At 37.5% G+C, this 26157-nt stretch overlaps 1 protein-coding gene and 1 long non-coding RNA gene across 5 annotated transcripts in view; one reads left to right on the forward strand and one right to left on the reverse strand.

Annotated features, from left to right (window-relative positions):
• LOC309662451 overlaps positions 1-3960 on the forward strand; it is a 52083-nt gene extending 48123 nt beyond the window's left edge. The window contains exon 2 of the long non-coding RNA XR_014264695.1: positions 1010-3960. This is a non-coding gene — a long non-coding RNA (uncharacterized lncRNA). The remainder of the gene's footprint in view (positions 1-1009) is intronic.
• GTDC1 (glycosyltransferase like domain containing 1) overlaps positions 1-26157 on the reverse strand; it is a 392967-nt gene that overhangs the window by 78268 nt on the left and 288542 nt on the right. The gene's annotated exons all lie outside the window — the stretch shown is intronic.

Below are 26157 nucleotides of genomic sequence, written 5' to 3' on the forward strand. Positions count from 1 at the left end.
ATGATCACTTACTTCTCTATTATCCTTTCTAGGACCATAAACCCTTCACTTCCCTCTATACGCCTGACAACAATTATCAGTTTGGGTTTCCTGCCACAGGTGCTGCTTCTGCTTTTAAAATGGTGCTTCGAATAGAATTCAACCCATAGTCTTATGAGCCATCAACTTCTCAGCCTCTCCTCCATCTGATATTACCAGTGTCTGTCTTCCTCTAACTCCACCAGCCCTCCCTACCATCATTTCCTTGCAGGAGACTAAAACCAAGAATACCCACTGTGGCTTTCTCTGAATGTTGTTCATCCTGCATTCTGCCCTTTAACTTTACTTTCAGAGGGAGAGTGAAGGGTACAGTTCAGAGAGAAGTGGCTCTGCCACTGATCAGCAATATGACTACTTGTATGTTATATAACCTCACATAGCCTCAGTTTCTTCATCGTTAGAATGGGGTAATGATAATACCTACATTTAAAATGTTAGTTGTTAGACATATATACACTAACTAATATGTATAAAATAGATAACTAATGAGAACCTGCTGTATAGCACAGGGAACTCTGCTTCACTTTGTTGTACAGCAGAAACTAACACAACATTGTAAAACAACTATACCCCAATTAAAAAAATAAATAAATAAAATAAAATGCTAGTTGTTAGGGATGAAGAAATGCCTGGCACCCTGCAGATACACAATAAACTCTCATTCGCTTCATCTTTGGTATTTGTGGTATTTTAATATTTTAGAAATGTTAACCAATTTATTCCATTTCCCTTCTACCTGAACACATTCAAGAAACTAAGATGTTTTATGTTCGTTGCTTCAAGGAAGGCTTGAGACAGGGTAAAAGCCCCCCAACCTGTACCAAAAAAAGGGGCAGTCTTCTTTGTTGGTCACAGAAGCAAAAGCCCTTGTAGAAATGGTAAGGACTTCAGATATGTACAAGTATTTAAGCAAAATGCTATGTGACAGTAGCATATACCCTCCCACAATGTGTCACTGTTCCACCTCTAGACAAGAAACACGGAGGACTGATGGGGGAAAGTTGAGGAAAACAGAACTGTGAGAGTCCCTGAGGCCATGAACTACACTTCCTGGGGTTAGAAGCCGAGGAAGAAGCATGACTCCAGAGAGTGAATGTCTGAGGGTATGTATCTGGGCACACAGTACTAGCGACATTCATGAGAGATTCCCGAGCCATGGTAGGCATAAATGTGGAACCATGGTTTCCTTGAGTGTCATGGAAGAGTCACAGGGCTGCTGGCAGACTGATAAAAGCAAAGGATCCCTCAGCAGTGGCCTGGGAGGAATGAGGACCAGGAAAATGGAAGACAGAGAATCTTGAACGGCTTGAGCTTTCCATCACCATATTGAAATGGGCCATTGCACAGAAATTAAGTCATAGAAAAATAAAATTCTAATTTATGCATATCAGGGTTTCATGCCATCTGCACATTCATATTCTCATCTTTCCTTTTAATAGCAGAGGGAGAGATATCTGCCTTTCCAAATTCAAAGTCTATTAGAGCTCTAGATCTTCTACCTTGTCTCTTTGAGAAATCTGTGTTCTCATGGTCAGTTTCCTTCCTAAAGCCTGTGATCCTATCCCCTCCTCCACAATTTCTTCATGTATGTCTTGGGCATTTTTAAGTTATCCTTTTTACCTGACACCATTTATCGATGACAATAGTTCTAATAATATACTATTTCTAGGTGACTTTTCACAGATCCTTTCATCTTAGAATATTAGCTATATCCCTCCTTTCTTACCTCCTGTGTCTTTCCTACAACTTTCCTCCCATTCTTTAATTCTGTTGGGTGACAATGCTCTCTAACAATACTAATTCCCACCTATGCCCCCCTTCATTCTCATCTTCTTGTATTTTCTCCTACATTTGACACCACTGACCATCTTCTGCTTTCTTAGAAGCAATCCTTGCTTGGTTTCCAAATAGTGTATTTAGACTACAACCTAATGACCTAATGACCAATTACATCTTCCCACTCATTTCATCCAGCAGGCCACCCAGTGAAAATGATATTCAATGAATCATTTTTCCCACTAGGTCTCACAACATGATCTCCTTTTAAATCTCCCCACTGCTAAAAGCTTAGACCCCCCAGGTTGTTTCTCTTCAACAATGATTCCCACTCTTCCCAGATATTGTACACAGTAATTTCACTCAGCTCTCTAACTTGTCAATGAGCTCTCTTTCTCTACAACTTTCGCCAGGAAGCCAATAGAAACCCATGACTCAAATAACTGGTAGGCCATGAAGTGTCTCAATTAAGATGAATTGGGTCTTCCCCACCCTTAGGATGTTACTTAGGCAGCAGCTACTGTTGCACATACTTTTAAAGCATCACAATGTATGTAATTACTTCCTCTCAGACCTGGGAGGTCCTATGGAACTAAGCTCTTTCCCCAGTTCATTACTAAGTCCTTCTGTTTCCCTCTGTAATAAAGTTTCTCCTTGTCAAATGTGGTGATCTGGGCTGTAATTTGAAACAGACAAATCATTTAGATTTTCTTTTGTATTATAACATTTCCCTCCAAGAGATGTGTAGAAAATACATTCAGAACTGATTGCTGGTACCCTGAGAGCTACTCCTGTAGTCCATCTCCTAGAGTGAGAAACTTGTCTAAGGGAGAAGCCTAGGAAATTCTTTGACATCACTGAGAATTGTTGTTTTTACTTCTCATATAGGAAGATGCATGATTTTTGTTTCCTGTTTTACCCTGACTGCCAGGAAGCTTACAGTCAGGTTTTCCCATGCTTAATCTCAGCATCTGTCAGATGGAAATAACAGTACCGAGAATACAAGAATAGAAATTTAAAAACTCACTGGATGGGCTCAATAGTAGAAAGGATATTGCAGAGAATAGAATCAGTGTTCTTGAGGTGAACAGAATTTACTCACTGTGAACAAGAGAGAAAATAGACAAAAATATAAAATAGGAAAGAACCGAACCTCAGGGGCCTGTGGGACAGGAACAGAAGACTCAACATTTTGTAACATCACAGTTCCAGGAGGGGACTCTGTATGATTTCTTACAACTGTATGTGAATCTACAATTATTCCAATACAAATTTCCATGAAAAAAATGCATGCTCAATGTAATAAAATAAAAATAATTCTGAAATATATGCAGTATGCACTGAAAGCCCCTATTTCTTACCCCTCCTGATTCTATTCCTCATATGTAACCACTACTAACAACTGTTTGGTGAGTAGGCTTCCGGACCTATTTCTATGCACATGCACAAATATATATTTGTATGAGTGTATTTTTATATACTTTCCTTACTTTATAAATATGAGATCATTACCAGTCATTCTGCATTTTCCATTTTCACTTAATACATCATAGACATCTATCTACATCAGTGCATATAGATATCTCATTTAATAATGTTTACCTAATATTTCACAATTTAAAGTAAATCCTCCTACTAGTGGACATTTAAGTTGGTTCCAACTTACTGATGTTTCAAACAATACTTAAAGTGGCATCTGGTTCTTTTTATAACATTCAAATTTCTCTTTTGTAGAATTCTTATTCATTCTTGTTTTTTCCTCCTACCCTGCAAATGTAGCCATCTCAAATCTCTAACGAAGATCTATTTCTCCTGTTCTACAATGTTTACCTGCCTTTTGGAACTATCCTACTTTCAAAGATTCACCTGCTCACTCTGCTATTTTGTAAGTTCCATGAGGGCAGAGCTCATGCCTTTGTTTACCCTGTATTCTCCATGTGTAGAACTAGGCCTGGCATACAGTTTAAAAAGTTATTATTCTGAATGGACTCCAAATCTAGATCACCTCTCATGAATCTATTCTTTTTATCCCCACCTATTATAAATTATTTTTTTTTACTATTTATATAATGAGGTGAATACACAGAGTCTTCACTTGGCTCTTCCATTGACAACTCATCTATAATACTTAAAAACTAAGCTGTTGCCTTGTCGAACACAGCATTAATGACCTAGCTCCTCTCGGGTACTGACACATCCTCATCCTCCCAATATTCCAGGACTCAAGCCTGACACATTCTGAACACAAGGAGGCTGCTTCTAAGTTGTCCTGCTAATCAACTCATTACCAACCTTACTATTTTCCCCTACGTAGATAATTTAAGATTGCTTGATAATTTCCATTTCTATAGTACAATGTTATCCCTTCACACCTTGACAACACCACTGAGCTTCAGACTCTCCCTCTGCCAATTCAGCTTCCAGAAAAACTCTTACATTATCCTCTTCTATGTGATTTTCCTTATATATCTCTTCTCTGAAATGCATACTAAAAACCCACTAAATTGAAATTAAGCCACCCTATCCAACATTCAAATATTTCAATCAACTCATTCCCTCAGATGAGTGTTGATACTCATATTCATTCTCATCCTCTTCCTGTCTCTGTGCTATTTTCCATCCACAGCTCTTGTGTCTATAATTCCTGAATCTGGAACACACTCTCCCCTCCTCTCTGCCACTCTTTGCCCATTGCCTCTTTCACTGACTTTGAGTTTATTGTTACTAGTAGTCATCCCTGTGACATCCCATCTCACTCTGAATCCCTGCAAGAACATTCCCAAGTTACTGATGATTCCATGAATGTGTTCTTTTACATTATTTCATATTTATTTGTATGTTGTCCTCTTATGATTCGTCTGAAATCCCTACCACAACAGTGAAACCCTTTGACTCCAGAAGTTGGTGGGCACTCAAAATATGATTTTGGAGTGAGTGAATAATAGCTCTGTCATGGCTGAATAGAGACAGTTATATTTTTTAGATTACAGTAGGCTAGGTCTATGAACTGACATGAAGGATCATGTTTTTTTTTTTTTTTTTTTTTTTAATGGACAATTAAACATGGCCTGGATTATTAGATGCCTTTCATCCAAATGAATTTCAATTCTTAATAACAGGTTTTCATATTCAGTTGTGGACATTTTGTCACATCTAGAAATGACAAGGTCTTCAATCATATGGGAAAGAATCTTAACTTGAAGAGAAAATTCCGCTCCAAAACTTCCTTCTGATTTAAAAAATGTTAAAGTAGAAATGGGCAAAGTGACTCATAAAAAATCCTTTCAATGGGAAGAAAAATGCTAAAATTCTGTTCATTTTATGTATTTCATTTTATTTCTAGACCCAAATGAGACTGCTGTGTTTTTTTGGCTGACACAGAGATCTCCTAGAAGAGACATCTCCCTTACTAAGCAGCAACTGCTAAGCATACCAGATTGTCATGGCAATGACTGTGGAAAAGGAGGAACACAGTATGGGATGTCTGTTCTATAAAGACCTGCTCAAAATGACGTGTTCTTGTTACTACATATGTTGCATTTTTTCATTTTATAAACAGTATTAATTATGTTTCTCCTCTCTTCTCCTACATTCTCATAAATGAAATAAATCTGTATTATTCTACTTAGTCCCTTTCACAATAACATAAAAGAAAAAAGTTCATCCCCAAATTTCATTACTCAGTCTTTTTGGCTTATTATTTAAAGGTATTAAGAACTACTCACATTAGGTACCAAAGATAGACTAATCATTCATATGGAAAAGGATAAAAGATTCTGAATATTGTAATAGCATCACATGCTATAAATTAACTATAATGCTCAAGAAATGGTTCTTCAGAATGAGAAGCCTCATGAACCAAAGTCTTAATTAATTAAATCTACTTATTACTAGGAGGTATCAGAAAAATTTATTTCTGGTAAAGAATGGATAACAAAGAAGAGTCGAGTATGTTAGATAGTGTATTTGGTGAGAGATCTTTTTGACTAAATAGTTTGCTTTAGAGGTGTATGTAAACCCCCCAAAAAAGAAGATGTTTATTGAAAGCTAATAATAATCAATTCATCTATAGCTATAGTTCTAATGGTGTGTTTTATCAGAATGAATGATGTAAAATAGTTTACATGGACGATATAGCTTAGTGAAAGGAGGGTTAAAATCCTAGTTCTGATATTTAGTAGCTGTAATCCAGGGCAAATTACTAAATCTGTCTGAGATTTAATTTCCTCATCTGTAACAATCTGGCTAATAACACTTAGTTCAAAGAGCTGCTGAGGGGATTAACTGAGATGATGTATATGAAACAATTTTCAGTGCCTGGCAAACAGAAAATACACAATAAAGGATGGTGGTTGTTATAATTATTGTAATCATCGTTTTATTCTTCATTTATAGAACTGGGAATTTAAGAATATTCTAGTGAGTTTGATAGCCACCATAATTGGGCAAAAAATAAAGTTTGCTATACTTTACAATCAGTTAATTTATAGTATAAGCGGAATGTGCCATTATTGAGCTTTTCATAGAGTTACAAATGTGATTTAAAGCACAGTTTGTGTTTGTGTATAAAGGCACACATGTCCTTAACTCAATTTTTCTTCTCAGACTGTATCCCTAGTTCTGTCAAGTGCCACCATTAATCTCATCACCCAATCCACAATTAGCCCAGACACCCTCACATCAACAATCAAACCCCGAACCAACTCCTTATTATCACCCAAGTATGTTTTTCCCTTCTTGATATAGTTCAGATGCTCATCATTCCTTCCAAGAACTATTATAACATCATATCAAATCACTGTCCTAAATAATTACAACTGAGATCAGGGGAGTCAATTGTCATTCCCCCCTTCTCCACTTGGACATTACCCAAAGGCAACAAGGAGAACTGGAAATAGAGTGCAAATGTAATCTTCCACAACAATAAGACATCAACCCCCCGAACCAGACAATAGATGGAGAAGCTGCCAAAAATAATGAGGATCAAAAAGGCGGACAGGTGGAAGTGAAATGGAGGATATCCTCAGATTCTCAGAGACAGCTGGTAGAAGGCAGTTCTCCAAGGTGAAGAGTGCGCTGTGAGTGCAAGATCAAAATCCCTCCTTAGCAAGACGTCAACAGGGCTTGTGGGCTGCTGGTGCTAAGGGTTTCCTGAGCCTGGTTCAGTCCTGAGAAGCAGAGAATAAAGTGCTAAGTAAGAGATCAGACAGAGAAGGCAGTTTTGCAAGAAGTAGTCTGTTTGACAATCATCTTTTCTGGGAGGATTACCGAAATACATTGGCTGGTACATGAAACAATTTTTTTCCTGACATTCATTTTTTTTATGTATTAGAATGGCACTGGAAGTTGAATTTCCCATGAACATCCTAAAATAAAGGGAACCTTTTAAAAAGGTAAACATTAAAAAACCTGTTCCTTCTGTTTTAGACTCAGATTTTATGGACTTCATTTTTTAAAAATGAAATCTGTATTATACTTTCCAAATGAGAACTTACCCAAAGATTCAGTAGTATGTGTATATTCAGTTATGACAATATTTTCATTTAGGAAAAAGTTCACCCATATTCTAGAGAGCAGTATGTATTTGAGATCAAAATTGAAGAATTAATTTTTCATTTTTTTGCATAGTTTCTTCAATATTCTAATTTGGCTTTATATGATTACGTTTTAATACTTTTTCACAGTTATTTAAACTTAAAAGTTAACTTATATATTAGTATATTTTAGACTTCAGAAGTATTAAAATGATGGACAATTTTAACCATTCAAGTCAAAGAAAGAAGTCAGTGGTTTTATATCTTTGATGCATTTACAGGACAGATATGTAATAAATGCCTCTTAGGTGTTTTCATCTGTAAATTGGACTTGCAATATAAAACCCACCAAGGAAAGGTTATAAAGGGGTCTTTTCTTTACTTGAATATCAATTACCTTTAGGAAGAATGCCAAGCAGACCAGCTTTATATTCAAAATGATACATAACAAAACATTGTGGTTGGTTCTAGGGTCCAAGTGTATTATTTAAAGTATAAAAATTCAGAACAACAAAAAATCTCTCATCTAGTGTAAACTTTTGGCCTTAGGACAAGAATATCCTTGTCTCTGAAGTCAGGAATTTATTCGATGAAGGCGAACTAGGCACCTCTGCGCGCCAGACAGAACTTACACAAGGCACTGGGATGCAAGTATGACTAAAGAGAACAGGAGACCCAACCCTCAAGGAGTCTAAGTTCCAGTCAAGGAGAGAGCCTGTTCCCCTGTGCTGTGATCTGAGAGATAAGAAGGAAAGTCCATTGTCCACAAAGCTCATCTGTGACTGTTAATGCCTGAAGTTCCCTAAGCCTGGAGCCTTTGACATATCTTGGTTGTACAGTTTTAACAAAGTACCTGTTCACAGAAGGTTGGTACTAAATATTATTTGATGGCTGGATGGTTAGATGAATAAGCAAAAATTCCCTTTTTGTGTTTCATTTTGGAGAAGCAGGTAAACAAGCAACCTCTTTAAAACACAAATATCCCTGAGGAGATAAGACATCAAGATATTAGCAAGTTAGCAGGTATGTACATGTTAGTGGGATTTAATTTAAAATTATATGTGTGTATCTTGTATTCTTTGTGGATTAATATATTGCAACAGATTACTAAGAGTATATAAACTCGATGGTTAAAACAGGAAGGTCAAGAAGACGAGATTTTGAAATGTGAAGAACACATAGGGAAGGTTAGAATTGTGTGAAATAGCAAACAAAAGGAAATTTGGGGTGCCTAGGTGAGAGCTAAATGGCTCATGCTAGGAGGAGGGTAAATAGTACACAGAAGTAAGATGGGGCGGTGCCTGCTATGGAAAAACTTCCCCATTTCACATTTGCTGGAGGCCAGCTCCTAAAATAAGGATTAGGTATGCACCAGGTAAAGCTTTTAAAATGGCCTCCAAACCTAAATGTCCATCGACAGATGAATGGATAAAGAAGATGTGGTGCATATATACAATGGAATACTACTCAGCCATAAAAAGGAACGAAATAGTGCCATTTGCAGAGACGTGGATGGACCTAGAGACTGTCATACAGAGTGAAATAAGCCAGAAAGTGAAAAACAAATATCGTATGATATCGCTTATATGTGGAATCTAGTAAAATGGTAGAAATGAACTTATTTGCAAAGCAGAAATAGAGTCACAGATGTAGAGAACAAACTTATGGTTACCAAGGGGGAAGGGGAGGGTGGGATGAATTGGGAGATTGGGATTGACATATATACACTACTATGTATAAAATAGATAACTAATGAGAACCTATTGTATAGCACAGGGAAGTCTACTCAGTGCTCTGTGGTGACATAAATGGGAAGGAAATCTTAAAAAGAGTGGATATGTGTATATGTATAACTGATTCACTTTGCTGTACAGCAAGAAACTAACACAACATTGTAAAGCAACTATACTTCAATAAAAATTAATTTAAAAAATACTTGAAAAAAAATACAATATAATATGCAAGTAAAGTAAAATAAAATAGCCTCCAGTTCAGAAGTTCTGGGCTCTGACACAAGAGAAGACCAGAGCTTTCTAGGACCTCAGGGAGGACTGCAGGTGTCAAGCTGCTATCCACCAACTTCATTCTAGCCCAGGGGGGCAGCCTCATACACAAGGGATGGAAGGATGGAGGGATCGTGTCCACCAGACTGTTCACCTCAATGTAGACTTACAAATGGACACAAGAAGAAAAGCACTATGGCCAGTTCTGGCTGAGTCTTTCTGGCTCCCTGAGTTCAAGTTCACATCCAGCTTAGTTCAGTGTTCTTTCTTGCAACACATGTGGGTCAGGAGCTGAGGAGTACTGTGTCTAATGGAATCCCTCTTTCAATTACCCTTACTTCCTCGGTGAAGCGCTGCCTGACTTTTCCAGGCAAAATTAGTTGCTTCCTCTTTTGGGTTTTCACTTATTATGTTGTAATGCAATTATCTGGGAGCGCTCTGAGGCAGGGGGTCTCAAAAGAAGCCCTATCAATACACGTGTAGAAGGATAATATTTGAAGTATTAATCAATGTGCTTAATAGGCTTCCTCCCTCGGTATTTCCTACTTTGCAAATCTGCTCCTCCCCCACCCTCTGGCAACAAGGATGTTCTAGTCTTTGCCCTTAAGGTAGGGTTATTAGGCAGAAATGCAGAGAGAAGGCAAACAATGGTTAATTCTTGATTTCCACATCAAAATTCTGAGGCTGAGGTCTAATCAATAATTTTGGAGAATAATACTAAGTAGGTTTCTCTCAACACTCTCCCTACACTGCCACCCCCCAGCCCCCCAGCCCAAAAATCTAAGGATGGGCTAAGGGAGGCACATTGGAGAGAACAGAGACAAGGTTGAGTGGATTCCAGGGCTGAAAACTGGGGTAAACAGGGTGGCAGAGAGCCTGTTTGTTGGGAGAGTGACCCTGGTCTTGTGCCTTTTCCTCTAGAAACCAGCAGCTTTGCAGCAGCTCCTGTGGCCAGCACGACATGGGATCAACTGAGGAAAATAAACAGCCTGGGTCCAGGAAGACTACAAGGAGATTTGCTGAGTTTTCTGAGGTCCAGAAGTGGAATGGGAGAGCAACCAAAAATTCCAAAAACCCTGAGTAAGAGAAAGAAGTTTCCAGACAGCCAGCGGGACACAGGTGGCACTGCATTACACTGAGAGGCCCCTGCAGTGCACACAGGGTGAACAACTCAGCGTACAGGCAGACGGGAACTGAACGTACTAGACACCAGCTCTGTGAGGTGACCACCAAGAACCAGACAGGACAATATTCCTTTCAAAGGATGCCAATGTGGCCATGTGCCCATTGAGACCAAGCTTTCTCCACTGACGTTCCTAAGCATCCTTAGAACTTAAGTGCTACTTGAAGGAGAAAGAAGGGAGAACTTAAATTTTACTGAATTGTCATAAATCCACTGAGAGAATCCTGAGGTAACAGAGTTGAGTTATAGGGAAGCAAAGATTAATAATAAGAGCATAAACTTATACAGCCCTTATATGGATCAGGAACTATTCTAAGACCACTGGATGGATAAAATCATTGCCTCCTCACAACAACTCTGTGAGGTAGATAACATTCTTCCACATAATTTATAGACGAAGAAACTGACGCTTTGCAAGTTCCCAAAGTGGCCCAGTGGTAAAGGGCAGACCTGGGATTTGAACTAGGCAGTCTGTGCTCACAAATTACAACCTGGTGTACGTGGGCACTGGGGATGCCAACTTCCTTGCCCCTTGTAAACATGTACTGAATGTGTAAGTAAATCAATGAGGGAATGCTTATATCTTGGATTCCTTTTACTTAGGACTATAGTTCAAGTTCATTTAACATGGCTCTTTTACAAATGGCTAAATTACAAATTTAAGTTCTTTCATCTAAAAGGGAAATATTATTGTAATATATATTTTTGTTATTTTTTTATTCAAGTTAGTTGATCTACAGTATTATATTACTTTCAGGTGTACAACATAGTGAGTCAACATTTTTATAGATGACACTCTATTTAAAGTTATTATAAAATATTGGCTATATTCCCTGTGCTGTACATTACATCCTTGTATCTTATTTATTTTATACATAGTAGTTTGTATGTAATATATTTTTTAAATAAATGCCTTGCATATAAACATTTTAGCTTAAGGAATGAATGGGGCTTGTTTTTGCTGTTATTTTACTTAAGACATTCCTATTGACTCATCTTTCCCCAGCATAAATCAGATTTTGAGATATTCTGTTTTTATTTTTCCTTACCTCTTATTCACTTTATCTACTAAAAATACCTCTTATTCAGTCTTAGTGCTTTTTAATCCTTACCTAACTAATCCACATGTTAAGAACTCTTCGTTTCTAATATCTGTCTACTATATTATATAAAGAATGCTCAACATTTTTTTTTTTAAATTTTGTTTGGCCACACCATGAGGCATGTGGGATCTTAGTCTGCTGACCAGGGATGGAACCCATGCCCGCTGCACTGGGAGCACGGAGTCTTAACCACTGGACCGCCAGGGAAGTCCCTATGATAGATTTCTTAATGTAATAAATATCCATTTATAAAACTATCTGGTGGTAATCATAAAGCTAAAACACCAATAAGCTTAACCATATAAAGCTATGTTTTATTTAAGTTCCAAAGCGTGTGCAAGATAAATAGAGCCCCAAGGAGAGTGGTTTATGTAAGACAAAAGGGAACATGTCCCTCCCAAAACACCCGCTTCCTTCAGTCATCAGCTCTCCATTGTCAGGTCAGAGAAAACCTGACCTGACCCTTAGAGGATGGTGATGATTTAGACAGATACGGAGGAGAAAGGACAGCACTGAAGTTAAGGAATAGAACAGGAGCAAAAGCACTGAGCTGGGGAAAAAGCAAGGTGAATGAACATATACTCCCTAATTCCTGGTTGGAGGGGTGTGTATACATACATACTCATAAATAGAGAGTATATTTGCTTATTTTTCAAGTACTCTTAAGATTTGACTGGAGAAGTGAGATGGGGCTGTACGTAGAGCAGGCTTGCTAAGTGGTGGCCATGTTTTGCCATCAGTAAGAGCTGAGGGCTGCCTGCACCTTCTGCAGGGGTGGTGCTCTCCAGCCTTCACAGTTCCCAGCTAGCCTTTTTTACTCATTAATGCTACCAGCTTGGTGACTGTAAGCCTGTGACTTTGTCATCCGAGAGCAGTGGTTCTCAATCTGGCACATTGCAAATCTTAGGAACTACTAAAAACACCAGTACTTGGGCTTCATCTCAGACCAACTGAATCAGAATCCCTCAGGGTGGGGCTTGCACTTGAGTATTGTCTTACGTGCAGGCAGGGTTGAGCACCACCATCCTATAAGGTCTTAACTGCTGGATTAAGGCAATTCCTTTTTCAAAAAAAATTTCTGCAGATTAGTATTTCTCAATCTTGGCTGCACATCAGAGTTGACTGGGATGCTTAAAAAAAAAAAAAAAAAATTGACGCAAGGTTCCCACTCTCAGAAATTCAGGTTTATTTGGTATGAGGGGAACAGGCATTCTTAATTAAAAAAACAAAAAAAACCCCCCAAAACTCCTCATTTTAATGGGCAGCCAATGTTGAGATCAATGATGTGGTAAGTGAAAGCCACAGAAGGTCTCTGAGCAAAATGACATGAAGAAGGTTGGGATATTTACCCCACTTTGAACTGGAGGGTGCTAAGGTCAGAGAAGAGAAAATAAGAAGGTTATTATGATAGTCTAGGTTTACATTAACAAGGATTGAACCAGGGGTATGGTACAGCAGTAAGATGGAAAGGAAAGCATCTACGGGAGAGATATTGTGAAGATATATGCTGCTGTTACAGAGTAGTAAAATTTCCCTTACAAATTTCACATCGGCCTTGAAATAAGTCTGAAACCTGACATCAAGCTACCTGAATGGTCTTAAAAACAAACAACCTTAACTGAGAATTTAGTCTGAAGTAGTACTAGAGGCAACACACATCCCCTCTGGAGAAATCCAGATACAACTTGGGCAATCCTCAAAGAATTCCCTTTGCTAAAGTTCCGAAAAATATGGCTTTGCAGTCAAAAATCAAAAACATATAGGAAACAAGGCACCATGAGCAAAGAGAAAAAAGACAGCAGACCCACAAAGGTTTCAGATATTGGAATTATCAAACATGGAATATAAAAGTTGTATGTTTGAAGTGTTTAAAGAAACAAGAGACTAGGGGCTTCCCTGGTGGCGCAGTGGTTGAGAATCTTCCTGCCAATGCAGGGGACACAGGTTCGAGCCCTGGTCTGGGAAGATCCCACATGCCGCGGAGCAACTAGGCCCGTGAGCCACAACTACTGAGCCTGCGCGTCTGGAGTCTGTGCTCCGCAACAAGAGAGGCCGCGATAATGAGATGCCCGTGCACCGCGATGAAGAGTGGCCCCCACTTGCCGCAACTAGAGAAAGCCCTTGCACAGAAACGAAGACCCAACACAGCCATAATTAATTAATTATAAAAAAGGCAACGACATATTTAAAAAAAAAGAAAGAAGAGACTAAATATATGAAGAGCAGGGGACTTTAAAAATGACCAAGCAGTATTGAAAAATTAACAAAAAGAAGTTTGAGTGATGTAAAATATAATGATTGAAATTAAGGGAGAATTAGTAAACTCAAAGATAAACCTAAAGAAAATATCCAGGATCCAGAATAAAAAAGACATGGAAAACATGAAAGAAAGGGTAAGAAATAAGAGATGTTCAGAAAAATCAAGACACAGAATACTAAAAAAAAGAGAGAGAGAGAATGAGGCAGAGGCAATATTTGTAGATATAATTGTGAATATTTTCTAGAAGTGATGAAAGACATCAATTCAAAGATTTAAAAACTCTAACAAATCCCAAGTAAGCTTAAGAAAGAAATCCATTCCTACACACATGTGAAAGTGAAGCACACCAAAGACAAAGACAAGATCTTTAAAGTAGCTAGAGATTAAAGCTCGATTAAGTAACTTCTTGATAGCAAAATAAAGCCGAAAGAATGTAATCTTAACCTAGAATTGAATACTCAGAAAAGATATCCTTAAAGAACAAGAGAGAAATAAAAGATAATTTCAGATGAGTTTGCCACGAGCACTCTCTCACTAAAAGCAATTCTTTGGGCAGAAGGAAAGGTCTAATGTGCAAGAGGGAATAAGAGGCAAGGAAAGAGGTAAGTGTATGGGTAAGTTTGTATATTAAAATCACTACGGTAATTATTGAAAAAATCAAAAATTAGTAGACAGGAATATGGAATGAAAGAAACATCAAGAATGGCAATTACTTTTGTATGGCAGATTTTTTCAGTGAGGTTTTTAAAACTTCCTCATTTGTACATTTCTTTATTATTTAAAGTATTTAAAATAAATGTGTAACATGTTTACAAAAAAGTTACATATCATTCTGTCTTTCCATTTCTTCTTTGTAATGCTTATCTCAGGCAAATTTTATTTGATTAATAGCTATTGAAGCCCCAAGCAGGCAAGGACTATATGTGTGAATTTTTCCTTACAGTTATATCCTCAATGCTTATTTCACTGCCTGGCATGTACTATATGCTCAAGAAGTATTGAATGAATGAATGAATGAATGAATGAACGACTTCATACTGATTGCATATGCAGCTTTTGTTAGGTTGAATAATGGCCCCCCAAAAGATCTCCACATTCTTTCTGATCCTTGAAACTTGTGAATGTTACCTTATTTGGCAAAAAAGGACTTTGTAGATGTGATTAAGTCAAGGATGTTGAGATAGGGAGATTATCCTGGAATATCTGGGTGGGCCCTAAATGCAATCACATGCGTCCTCATAAGAGGAAGGCAAAGGGAGATTTGATACAGACGGAAGAGGAGAAGGCAGTGTGACCCCAGAGACAGAGAACAGAGACTAAGACTAAGGATTGCTGGTGGCCATTAGAGGCTGGAAGATGTAAGGAAAAGGGAAGGAGCCTTCTTCCTTAGACCCTCCAGAGGGAGTCAAGCTCTGCTAACATCCTGATTTTAGCCCAGTGATACCAATTTTTCACTTCTGGCCTCCAGAACTGTGATAGAATAGATTTCTCTTGTTTTAAGCTGTCAGTGGTGTGGTATTTTGTTATGGTAGCCATCGAAAACTAATAAGAGATTTAAATGAAGAGGAACCAAACAAGACAACCATTCGGAGCTGCATGTAAGGGTCATTAATGTACCATTCATAAATGAGTGTAAAATAACTTAGGGGAAAAAAGCAGGAGTCAGAATTTCAGCATGTTATCTTTTAGAAAGTGGCAGGGACAATGAGATCTATGCAGGCATTATGTATCTGTCTCCCTTCCTAGACTCTGGACTTGTAGCGAGCAGAGGATTATGCCTTTCTTCTTGGATTCCTGGAAGCAAACTATCACATACCCGTTTGGTACCTGTTTGGGATAACAGACCCATTAGGATCATAGACTTTTTGCTGAAGACACCTGAAAGAATGCCCAGCATTAGGTTAATGAATAATGAGGAGATTTTAAACATCCAGCCTACATTTCATTCCAATGACAGAGGATAACTGAGAGTTGACTATATCTAGTGCTTAGTACAGTGGCTGGTTTTAGAAAAAGTTCAAAAACATTTTTAAATGAGTGAATGAATCTAGGGAGGAAGACTTAATAGGTGTTACCCTTAAATGTGATCTGCTTGTTTCTTAAAAAGTTAAATGTACATTTATCAGACAACTTAGTAATTCCACCCCTAGGTATCTACCCAAGGAAAATGAAAACATACGTGTAGACAAAGACTTTATGAAAATGTTCATAGGAATATTATTCACAATAATCAAAAAAGTGGAAAGAGTCAAAATGTCTATTAAATGATGAATGAATAAACAAAATGTGTTATAGCCATACAATGGAATATTACTCAGCCTTAGAAAGGAACGGACTACTGATACCTGTTACAACATGGACAAACCTCAAGAACATTGACCTAAGTGAAAGAAAGCATATGCAAAAGACCACCTAGTGTATGATTCCATTTATATGAAATGTCCAGAAAAGACAAATCTGTAGAGAGAGTAAGCAGATCAGTGGTTTCCTGGAGTCGGGGTGGGAACAGAGATTGACTGCAAAGGGGCATGAGGATTCTTTCTGGGGTGATAAAAATGTTCTAAAATTGGATTATGGTGATGGTTATGGAACTCTGTGAATTGATTAAAAATCATTAAGTTGTATTATTTAAAATGGATGAATTTTGTGATATATAAATTATATCCCATTAAAGCTGTTTTTTAAAAAAAATTGTGTGTAAAATTTGACAATTATAAAGGTAGAAAGTGCCTTTTAGCAAATCATACCTTTAAAACTATATAAGTCCTGCTCAAACAGCACTGCCATTCCTAAGTGAAGGCTCATGGCAGCCATCTTGTAAAAAACGGAAATAATTTGTGATATTGACACCTTGGGGGCTTGATGTAAGAGCCTCAAAAAACATTTTTCCATCCAGGTTTAGTAATACCCTAACAATCATAAAAATGTGAAGGGACATTTGGTAGCCTTTTATAAACTTCATTTACAAGGCAGATGCTGCTCCTTAGAAGTGTTTGCTCTGTAGCTTAATTCCATTTTTCTGTACAGTATGTACTTGTTTTGGGTAGGCTGAAAATGAAGACAAAAAAAGACGACTTTATTTAGCTGTTTCTTTTCTTTTCTTTTTCCAGGGAGTTAAGAAAAAATTGATTTTGACCAATAAGAGATGGTGGGCAAAAGTGACAATTCTATGTGAGGGAATGAAGTACTCTGTATTATTTAGTAATAATAATAGCTAATGGTTATTAAGTGCTTATTCTCTAGCAGGAACTGTGGTAACTCATTTACATATATCATCTTCTTTAATCCTCAGAACAATCCTATAATGTACTCAACATTATTCTCATCATATAAAGAAGAAAGCTGAAGTTAGAGAGTAGATAACTTGTCTGGTAACTGTGACACCAGGACTTGTAGAGAGACCAGACTTTACTACGCTGTAACTATCACTAGGCTACAACCGCTGTCCACAGAATCAGGATGAATTCAACGTTTAAAATCAGAAAACTTAAAAATGTAATTTATAAGACTTAAAATCCAACATATTTTTTAAATGTTTTATGGGAATCGAACATATCAATGCTGATAACACCCACATTTCTATCTTCAGTCCTAACTGCTCACCTGAATAAAAGACTTGTATTTCTAGCTTCCAACTTGAAACCTCCCCTTGCATGTCTAAAAGATACCTCTCACTCAGTATGTTCAAAGGCAAACTTTCTAAACCTTACCTTCCCCACCTCAGCAAACAGTACCTGCGTTTATCCACTTAGGCCAAAATCTTTAAAATATATCCTGATTACTTCTTACAACATCCATTGCCACTACCCTAGGGAAACCACCACATTTACTTAGATTATTGTAATGGCTGTCTGCATTCATTCAGGTAGGGTGGCTGCACTAAAAAATATGGATTAAAAAATGTATAATGGTGCATGTCAGAGTAGTAGGCAGGTGGGCAGATCAAAGGGCAGCCCTCTTTATTGGGGGTCAATCCAATGACCCAAGTCAAAAGAGGCACTGTCATCTTCAAGAAGTGCCTTCCGTGTCTGCCCCCTCAAAGGGAAAGAGAATGTGGCGGAATGTTGGTGGGACATTTTTATAGCCCAGGCCTGGAAGTGGTCCACATCACTTCTGCTTACATTTACTGGCTAAGACCAGTCACGCAGCCACACCAAACTGCGGTGGAAGCTGGAAAATGTGGTCCAATTGTGTCCCCAAGAAAAAGAGAAAGACACGTTGGAGAAAAGTTAACAAGTCTCTTCCATACTGCCTTATTCTAGAACTCTGGCTCTCGGGTGGCAATTCTGAAATTGAGGAAAAAATTTCTCCATTAAAAGAGTTCTTGTTAAAACCAAGGATCGGCCAGGGCAGGTGAAAAGAGGCAGTTGTGTAAGGATCATGTCTAATTTCAGCCTTGAGAGGTGACACCTAAAGCAGAAATTTTATGCTAAATCAGATGATAAGTGGCAATCTACATGCTCCTAACAAAGGTTTACTAGAATGGTATTTTCTAAAGAAGTATCTGTGGGACCAGTTTCACTTATATAATAGGAAAACAATTTGGAGGAGGAGATGAAAATATACACTGAATCACAGAGAGATAATCAATTAAAGGAGAGATGTACATTTTTTTCTGACGGGAGGAGAAATGCCAACAAAAGTTCTAAACTAAGTTTCTGGAAGTCAATTATTTTCACATTAATAAGGACAGTTTATAGTATATGGTTAGAGGGAGGAGAAACAAAGTGATTTTGATTTTGATGTTGAAGGGACAGTATTTTAGGGGATATCGATGGTAAGTGCACCTTTTGGCTTTTGTTTATGTCCCACAGAGAAAGTTACCAGAAGTCAAAGAACTGGAAAGAAGTGATTTCAATGGAGGCAGTACAGTAATGAAGATAAAATAGGATTCTGGGCAATAAATCTTTTTCTACTCTGTAAATACCCCCCTTTAAATATAAAGGCTCTTTAAAGAAAGAAGAAAACAAAGCTTTCAGAAGGGGCTTGATACATTATTTATGAACTTATCAAGTGAAAAAAACACCCACTCAGACATTTTAATAAAAGCTTTCAACTAATGTATCTAATTTTATTGGTATTAAAAAAAGCCAATTATGAACTGGAAAGTTATTGTTTGTTAAACTGCTATAGGCTTTCTGCAAATAGAATGTTTACAAACCACTTGGAATCACTTTTCCAAAGTTTCAGTTTCTGAAGGTCAAATAACTATGTAACTGCTTAATAAAGAAGCAAAGAAGTACCTCTAAATATCTCCCAGCTCTGATGGGCTTATATTCTGCTCCTTAGGTGAGGTATTATTAGCAAAGCTTATTTATTTTCATTTCCAAGGCTTTTATTTGCTCATTCCCTTGTGGTAAAGCTGATTTCCATGATGATTCCCTTCTTAATTTTAATACCCTTTTTACTCATCATATAGACATAAGAATTTTCCATAAAATAATGAAATCCTTGCAAAGGAAATGAAGACAACTCAGAATAAGTAAACTACCTCTTTTTTTCAATTAATTGATCCACTGTCATGTGCATATAAGATTTTTTTTTAAACCTAGGAAAATAAGGTTAATTAACATAAAAAAGCCTCACTCATCTAGATGCTGAATTTTGTATTTTACCCATGCTGCCTTAAGTGCCTTGATTTCCCGGTAATGACCTAGTTCTCCTAATGAGGAACATTAACCCCTGGCTGTAGCTGTCCAGGACTTAATTGTCAACTGCAGCTGAAATAGGGGAGTTTGCCGATCAGCAGGTATGCGGTATATTAACTCATGTCATTTCAACCCCTAATAAATAAATCTGTTGCTAAGGCAACAGGAAGATCAGCTCTATCAGTATTCTCCCCTCCCGGTAACCAGCTCCCCCGACTACCGCCCCTCTTTTGGAGGAAACTGCCTTTCACACCAAGCTTAGGAAAAAAGAAGGAAATTAACTACATGTAACCATAATTAGAAGTAACATCATTTCTCATCTTAGAAACATATCTAAATTAATAAAAAAGGACAGCAAAGAGAGGAATGCTTTTGACTAAGATCATGACAAATTATTTCCTTCAACAGGAGATAGGCACTCTGAGGTATATATCTGAGGAAGAACAAATCTCAAACATTTCGGTTCTTTGTGTTCTGAAATTTCCCCTTCTTTTGTTTAACCAACAAGTGATGCTAGCCTGAATAGTGCTGAAATAGCTAATTAGCTGCATAGCCAATAAAGATGATACAAGAGAAAAAAGCCCTTACATAATTTATAATAGTTATTGCAATTCTACCTTGGAATTCTTTGGTGTGATTGAGTTAAAAAAAAAAAGAAAGAAAAATCTGGTCACTGAACCTTGGTCTGGGTAATCTAAAGCCATAGAACCTCATTCACTTGGGACTGTAAACAGGAGTTTAGAAAGTAATTTCAATGGATTATTTAAAAATGATTTACACATCTGGATTATGGCAGAGGGGTAGGTAAAAAAATAACCTACAAGGATCTCTCCTTCCAGATTTAGTTTTCAATGATAAGTAAGAAATTACTTTGGTTTTGACCAGTTTGAACCTTTCTTCCAAAACTCCATCATTTCACTTTTCCTACTACCCTTCTGTTAAAATGAATTATTCCATTTTAACAAAGTCCCGAAGGATTTGTATTTACAACTCCTATAAAGGCATTTCATTAAAAAAAAAACAAACCAAAAACAAACGAAAGCATGCTTTGTAAAAGTGATGCTGATCTCATGACCATCTCCACCTGTCATTCAGTTAATCTAATCCATTTATATTTTCACTCTTTCTTCCCAGGATGAGACACTTGTCCTCAACTGGATTTACTGAGCAAGTAAGAGTCGATCATCAAAGAGTCATCTTCTAATTCATCACCATCAACATTAAGTAACATCAAGTAAGTTTCCTACATGCCAGGTATTCTGGCTAGATGCCATTGAAAAGGTCTCCCCAAACAAATAAATAAACAAACAAGTTTCTGTTTCTGTCCTGGAGGACCTTAGGATCTAAAACAAATGACATCATTTACAACATGAAATGAGTCAGGCTAGGAAGCAGTGTGAAAAGTGCAAAGCTCTGTTACACATTCATGTGGTGCAGTGGACTGCACAGTGCCATTGCTGCACAGAAATTCACAATCAGGGGAACTTAAATTAGGGCAGATGTCCATAGAAGGCAGAGGATTTCAGGGCATCTCTGAAGAGCAACAGGAGGGATATTACTCCTGAATGAGGGAGGAAAGAGTGGGCTGAATGAACAGAAGCCACATCAGTTGGGATAATGTGGAGAAAGGTTTAGTGACTAGGAAGGAGAAATATATTTAATTTTATTTAATGTAAGAAATAAACACACACACAGTCATATACATGACACAAATATGTGTAACAAAGAAATTATCTACCTACCCACCTACCCATCCATCCATCCATCCATCCATCCACCCACCCACCCACTCATCCATCCATACATTTGTATCACCCAGCTATCTACTTCATAACTCACTCACCCTTGACCTGTGGTGTTAAGTAAATGTCTGGTATAAGGATCTGATCAAAAAAGTTGTGATAGAGAGAAGCAAAGGCAGACATGAGCCTTGAGCAGATGAAGATAACTGTCATAAACATACCATAATCAAATAGCATCTTGTGCAGCAATTAGCATGTTTAATAAATGAGTCAAGTTTAGAGAACTTTTTAACCCTATTAGGCAGGAAGTGGTAACAAGAGCTTTAGTTTATGATATTCTAGAGATAACATCACCTAGACAGTAATGACTATAGGTGGAAGTTCTTTATGCTGACAAACTCTGTTAGAAAGTTAAAAACAGCCCAAGAGGCAATGAGAAACTAAATGTTGAATCTGTTATCTTTTTCATATGTTCAATGGTTTGAAATCTAGTTAGCAAGGGACCTATGAATGGAATTTTGGAAATTATAAATGGGGATTTTGTAAGGCTATTTTCTGGCCATGAATTTCCCGGTATTTATTTTCCTACTAATTAAAAATCCTGGAATAGGCTCCCAGAGACACATCTGATAGTACTATGTTAGAAGACAAAATAAAACTATTTGGTGATATAACACATAATCATTTAAGCCAGGTATTTGATTACAACTTTTTAAAGATTCTAGTAAAATTCTCTAGAGAGTTTTTCATTTCTGAAATGCCAGAGTTCACTTGAAATTCTTTAAAGACAAAAACAAACAGACAACAACAAAACAAACACCTCTAGGTAAAGACATACAACTTAAGAAAACTTATCACTGAGTTAGGAATAACTATAATCAACTAGAAAGAACCTTATTATTCACATGAGCTTTGACTGTCCAATTGATGGATAAATACAGAACTGGTTAGAGGATCCCTTTCAAAGAGCAGTTACCCATTATTCCCAGTCAATCTTAAATTAGCTTACTTACAATAATTATTTATAAGGCAGATATTCCTTACATTAAGAGTATTTAACTGAGAAATGACAGTGCTCCTGGAAAGCGTGTATGGACTCATCTTTTTAGAGATCAGGACCAGTAAGATGGATTCTCACAGGTCTGAGGAATCTTTGGTGGAGTGTGCTGAAAGGCAGATGGCCAGACCACATGACCATCTTTTCCAGAACTATAATTCTGTGAGGATCATGTCTCCCTTAGAAAAACAGATTTAAACATAACACGGAAATAGAACAAAGAACATTGGTCTACAAAATCCAGCACTTTGTCTCTCTGTTCACATTCTGCTGTGGCACCTAAAGACTGCTCATCAAAAGTATTCTATTCTAAGTATTCTAATGACCAGTAAAACCCGAAAGATTTAAAACCATCTACTCACCAAATTTTTCCCAAGCTATCTGAGCAACAAGAAAACCAGGATAAGTTATTTTGGCCTGGAAAGCATAACATCCAATCATCCAACACACATCCTTTGAGAAGGCAGCAATCAATTTTGTTCGCAAAACTGTATTTTTAAACCTCAGAGAGTCCAATAATGAAAAGAATAATTTATTTTTACTCTCAAGTAATAAAGCATCATTTTCCATTTTATATCAATCATTTGTTTTCAGTTAGAAATCACCAAAGTTACTAAAAATATAGTATGTCAAATTCTTTCTATGTTATAGCACATGATTTACCTAAGTATGCCTCAAATCTGTTTTTATTTCTTAATGACTGGGCCTCTTCCTTTCCAAATTTACATCCTTAACCATTATCAACTTTGCATAAATTTGTTTTATCATTACTTTATGGAAAATACTGCAAATATCATATAGCTCATAAAAAGTCATTTTGCTTTAAATGAAAAGCTCTGACCATTTCCCTACTTTCCAAGCGATGAGGTCATGGTGGAACTTATAACTATTGCTACACTAACAATTTCAAACTCCCCACCTTGAGTCACAGGCCACTCCTACCTCACCTTTCTTTCTTTCTTTTTTTTTTTTTTAAATTTAATTAATTTATTTATTTATGGTTGTGTTGGGTCTTCGTTTCTGTGCGAGGGCTTTCTCTAGTTGTGGCAAGCGGGGGCCACTCTTCATCGCGGTGCGCGGGCCTCTCACTATTGCGGCCTCTCTTGTTGCCGAGCACAGGCTCCAGACGCACAGGCTCAGTAGTCGTGGCGCACGGGCCCAGCTGCTCCGCGGCATGTGGGATCCCCCCAGACCAGGGCTCGAACCCGTGTCCCCTGCATTGAGCAGGCAGATTCTCAACCACTGCACCACCAGGGAAGCCCCTACCTCACCTTTCTTAACCAGAACACATCCAGTTATGAGGCACTCACGGAGGCTTTAAGATCAGAACAGAATTTCTTACATCAAAGATCTCTCTCCCATGGCTTCCTAACTCCTGAACCCACATTGAGACAAATTCTGCTTGGTTTGAGAAAGTTTTCTTATATATCATCAACACTTTTTTGCTATCAACTGCTAAACCTAGATGTTAGTATATTAACATTCAGGGCAAGAAAAATTCGTGTATGAGAACTAAAAATTAGGCAATTCCAATGACTGATGGCAGACATATTTTGCATACGTCATTATTAATTCCATTTGACAGTGGTTCTCAAAGGGTAGTCTGTGAATTCCTGGGGTATTCAAGACCCTTTAATGGAGTCTGCGAAGTCAAGTTATTTTCATAATAATACTAAGATGTAGTTTGCCTTTTTCACTGTCTTGACATTGCCCTGATAGTGAAAAAGCACTGATCGGTAAAACCCGCTGGTGCCCTAGCATGAGTCAGGGCAATGGCACTAAACTGAACTAGCAGTCACTGTATTCTTAACCAACTGCATTCGCAGTAAAACAAAACATCAGTTTCACTTAAAAATGTCCTTGAAGAAGCTTTAAAGTTGCTAATTTTATTAAATTTCATCCCTTCAGGAGACTTAATATTCTGCATGATAAAACTGGAAATACACAAGGTACAATGGCTGTCTTGAGGGAAAGTATTTATATGATTGAGTTGTTAGCTAAACTAGCTGCTTTTTAAATGAAACACCAATTTTACTTAATAGAGCAATGGACCGACAAACCACTGTCGATCAGACTTGGGTGTCTGGTAGCCATTTTCTCGAATATGAACCATATGAACCTGTCACTTCAAGGTAAGCAACTGATAATATTTGTTGCAATGACAAATTCAACAAATTGAAATGCAGAATTTTAAATGAAAAGTAGAATTTTGGAAAACACTGTATCTACATCGTGAGCTGGACAACTTCCCAAGGATCAAAAATTCCTCTGATACCAGTGGTGATATTAATAATGTGATTCTTTGAAATAAGGAACTGGGTCAACATTTGGAAGAGCTGTATAATTCAGTGGACCTATATTTTCCAAGTGACCAATGCATGATGCTACAAAATTCATTTAAACAGCAAGTAACAGAGCATGAAGAGTCATGGAGTGGTTTCAGACTAACCTTTAAGAGACACAACTTGTCAAGTTCAGGTGTAGTAGCAAAGAAGAATATCTACAATAATCTGAATAGGTCATTAAAACGCTCTATCCTTTTACCGTCTCTCTTTGTGAGGCAGAATTTTCTTCATAAACCTCCACCAAAACAACCTATTGCAGCAGATTGAATATTTAATCAAATATGAGAATTCAGCTCTCTTCTACTTAGACAGATGTTACAGGTTTACAAAATGTAAAATAATGTCACTCTTCTCACTACTTTTTATTGTTTTGTAAAATATAGTTATTTTCCTAAAAATATGTTATTTATGTTAACATGTATTTGGTTCTTTATTGTTACTTTTAAATGAGTTAATGTAGATTTTAAAACTTTTTCCCCAGTTTTAATATCTAATGTAGTAACTATCAATTAGTCTAAGCCCAACAAACAAAAACTCTTTGGTGTCCCAATAATTTTTTTTTTAAATAAATTTATTTATTTATTTATTTATTTATTTTTGGCTGCGTTGGGTCTCTGTTGCTGTGCGCGGGCTTTCTCTAGTTGCGGTGAGCGGGGGCTACTCTTTGTTGCGGTGCGTGGGCTTCTCATTGCGGTGGCTTCTCTTATTGCGGAGCACGGGCTCCAGGCGCGCGGGCTTCAGTAGTTGCGGCACGCAGCCTCAGTAGTTGTGGCTCGCGGGCTCTAGAGCGCAGGCTCAGTAGTTGTGGCGCACGGGCTCAGCTGCTCTGCGGCATGTGGGATCTTCCCAGACCAGGGCTCGAACCTGTGTTTCTGCACTGGCAGGCGGATTCTTAACCACTGCATCACCAGGGAAGTCCCCCAATAATTTTTAAGAGTGTGAAGGGGTCTTGAGATCAAAGAGTTTGAGAACCACAGCCTCAAGAGTGCTCTCAATGTCTTGTAAACTTGTTTTTTCTGTCCCTCCAGCAGTGTGTCTTTTGTGCCCATTATAATAAAGAGAACATTTACATAAAGGTTGGAACCTGGTACAATGTTATAATACTTGTATAATATTTGGAAAGAAAATAGTTAAAAAAAAGGCATTGCCAGTGTAGTCTATTTTTTACAGGTCTTTCTCTATAAGTCATTTCTATTAACCATGCCTTGCTATAGATGTTTATAACAAAACATTAAAGACTGGGTAGAAAGGAGAAAACAAATTACTCTGCAGAGAACCCAGCAACTCTGCTAAAATACTGTCAGTTATTTATCTACTGTCAGCAGAGGTTGCACACTATAATCCTTGACAAGCTCAGATTCAGAAAGAATGAAGAGAGGGGGCAAGCATTGCATTTAAGGGCCTGTTCTCATGTACAGACATTTTAACACAGATTTAAAGCCAGAATGTATCTTTGAGAAAATGTCA

This window comes from Balaenoptera physalus, assembly GCF_965194825.1.
Source record: "Balaenoptera physalus genome assembly, chromosome: 6".
Taxonomy (NCBI): Eukaryota; Metazoa; Chordata; class Mammalia; order Artiodactyla; family Balaenopteridae; genus Balaenoptera; species Balaenoptera physalus.